Genomic DNA, 3,542 nt, shown 5'->3' on the forward strand with positions numbered 1-3,542 from the left:
GTATGAAATTTGTATTGGGAACTGTTATTAAGGCATACGAAACACGTGACCAAACCAGCTTAGTTTTGTGAGCTGATTGCTATTTGTGTATCCTGGTTGTTCTAGAATATGTATGAGTGAAATTCGATATTTTCTGATGAACCCCATTATTTTCAGCAAAAAGGAATTGTTAAAAATGTTCCATAGTAAAGAGTTTAGATGTATGCTTCTTTATGTAATTGGATTGTACTGGTTAGTCTCAGGTGTTTAGTCTGGGAAAAAAAAAAAAAAAACCGTAGTCCATAGCTTGCCAAAGGCGAGTGAATCTCGGCTTATTTTATCCAGCATATCTTCGTCGATCTCAAAAGTAGATGGAACAATGCTAACGAGGTATTTTAAAGATAGCACCACCTGCAGCAGCTGTGCATCATCATCTGTGAAGATGGGCATACTCTGATTTTGTTCCACATGTTGTACTATGACTAATATTTTTTCTTGTATTCATCAGGAAATCAAGTCCCTTATACGTTGAAGATGGGTGTCTTAAAAGTGTTGCATTGGCTAAGTGGTTGTGGGCAAATTTGGTAGCTCAAATTTCAGGTCAACCATATTCGTTAAGGTTTTGCTGCAATAAAATCATTATTCTGGAGATGGACAAACTGAAAAGGGAAAGGGGCCACAGCATCACCCTGCTTTACTTCTATTTCTGCAGTGAAGGATAAGGATTCCAAAATGTAAACAGTAACTTTTCCCTCCATCTTGGAATGAAACACAGTAGGTTAGATATTTTGAGAAATTTGCTAAGAACACATGCTGTAGGTATCTTCCATAGAAGCTTGTGGAACAATGCATCAAGAGCCAATGAAGGTCGGTAAAATCTTTCTAAAAATCATGTCGATGTTCCCTCGTACCTTCCAAAACTCACATTGGGTGTCTGGTAGCACAGATTCAGGTTAATGTTTAGTTAAGTGCAAGAGTATAACTCCAGCTAGTATTCTTCCTGCTGCGGATAGAAAGAAAAGGCCTGAGGTGCTGTAGCAGTGTTTTTTTTTTTTTTTTTTTTTTTTCAGGATAGTGGTATTTTGTCTCCCTTCTGTAGAGGGCAGATGATCTTGTGCTGCTGCATTTTGAGAAGGTAGCTTCCTTGCTTGAAATTTCTCCAGGAAGGCCATCAAAATTGCATCTTTTGCCTCATTTCATGCTTTTTATTGCACTCGGAATTTTGTGAAATCCTGGAAGCTTGTTGATGTCCTGGATTAGTGGTAAAGTAGGCAGAGCACAATTAATGAATTCATCAACTGAATTACACTGATTTGGTGCAATATTAAGATGCTGATATTTTTTACGATGGCTGTGCCATCATGTGTACTAATTGTGAGTGATTGCATTTTCCTAACATCCATAAATGGCTTTGGTGGAGTTCTAAACATTTTGGTCAGAAAATGCTTGAATTTCTCAGCCCTTTCTACTCGCCATCAGCTCTGCAGCAAAGGTATTTGACGACGTGCCACCATCTTTTGGCCAGTGCAGATGAAGAGGCTTTGCAAAATATACAGTATGTACTTTTAATTTTTGTTCAAATAATTGGTATAGTATACTGTAGTGTCAGAGTTCTCATCAAACCAGTCTGTGTTAGAGAGAGCGTAGTGAAGCCAGTTGTAGCTTCCACCACAACTCAAATAGGTTTTCAGAGCATTGTTTGGTCAGTATCAGGCCAAGGAGAAGCCTCTAATGGGAGACCATGCTGCAGGATATTGTCACAGAAGTAAATATCCAGACCCTTTCCTCAATTACCCTAGTGCATGCTTCATCCTTTGGGAAACTCTGGTAGCCTTTACCGTAAGAGACAAGACACAAGGCAGTGGTACCACTCACTTGGTTTAACCAGTCAGCCAAGATGGCGTACCAGAGTGTGGTGCTTGAAGCCAATCAGTGAGTTTTGAGGTGCCATTCTGATCTCAAACATTCTGCAGTGCAGATGTGTATGATTTAATGTCTGTGACTGAATATGTGTGTTTATGTACGTTCAGCCTTATGTAAGAGAAATCATTATCAGATCTGGGATCCGGGTATGTATGCACAGACGCTAGACATCTGGGAATCCTGGAATATGGCACAAATAATAGGTATTCAAAATCCGGTCACACAGTATCACCTGAAATGAAAATAAACATGATAATCAACAGTAACAATAAAGGTACATAGACTAGCAAAATGAGATTATACATCATGCATTTTGCAATATTGATGGCTACTAAGTAAACATTTGGAAATTAAGGTAGGAATAATGTTCGAAAATAAAAAGAATTTTAAGATATCAAGGCATTTAGCATCGGCGAAAAATACCATCAGCACCATTATTATTAACATTAAATCTCTCGGAATATCTTCTTTCTAGATGATTTTGACATTGATAAATTGTTATTATAAATCTTCGATATGGATTTTTTAAAAAATTCATTGTATATCAGGTAAGTTTAGTTCATTTGATTTTTTTGAATTCCGTGACCCCAGTGAGAATCCCTCTTCCTGTAATAATTTCCTTCACAGGATTTCCCCAAATCCTTATTTCTATTTCACTTCATCTTTCTCTCCAGATATCACAGACTACGGGTCTATATTAGTGTTGTTTTATGTAGGCCTATTGTTGCGGCAATATTTTCTCCAGGAAATTCAAGATCTTTGGGAAATTCGCTTTATTTGAAATAGCTGAGCATGATTATATAGTTACCAGATTTTGTATAATTATGTTCAAGTATTAATGTAATTTTGTGACGTGAATCTTTCGTGACGAAATCAGTGTCGGAGAGAGAAATATTATTGGATTTAACTACAGCTGTTTTGAGATCGAGAAATGTCAAAAACTATATGAATATTCTTCGATAGAAATAATGTCAGAATCGTAGAGATCTTGCATCAGCTGTTTTTTCAGTGATTTTCTTGAATATTGAGTGTAATTAAAGACATTTGTAAGCATTTATCATACTATCTCGTAGGAGAGATGTTATATACTATGGTTACCCATCAAAATTGTCTGATTCCATTTTCTTTATTCTCCTTTTCATGCAATCTATCCGTTTTCTTTATTTAGGAAATATTTTAACTGTAAACTGACCTATTCTAAAAGCAACTATATTGATTAATGTTATAGTATTACACTGTTCACATAATTTCATACGTTTGTGTTTTGACTCATTGAAATAACAAACTAACATTGAATATTTCTTTTTATAAATTCAACTATAATTGAAAAATTTAAATGACATTTATTCTATTATATCACTGCATTATCTCCAAACAAAACAACTAGGGCACAGTATATTCATGTTATTTTGAAAGTCTGTCTTGCTTTTGACACCAGTCTCATTATTTCCTGACCCATTGCATTGATTTACAGCTCGTTTCAGCTCGATCTGTAACCATTCTTGTGTCGACATGATTCTTAGCTGCACGATGTGTAACAATTCTCATAGATATTTTGAACATCCGGTTCTGACAACTTGATGGGTTATTGTGTATATATTTTAAAACAAATATGTTTTAAATCGATTCTTGCTTTAATA

This window comes from Palaemon carinicauda, chromosome 3 (assembly GCF_036898095.1).
Source record: "Palaemon carinicauda isolate YSFRI2023 chromosome 3, ASM3689809v2, whole genome shotgun sequence".
NCBI classification, from domain to species: domain Eukaryota; kingdom Metazoa; phylum Arthropoda; class Malacostraca; order Decapoda; family Palaemonidae; genus Palaemon; species Palaemon carinicauda.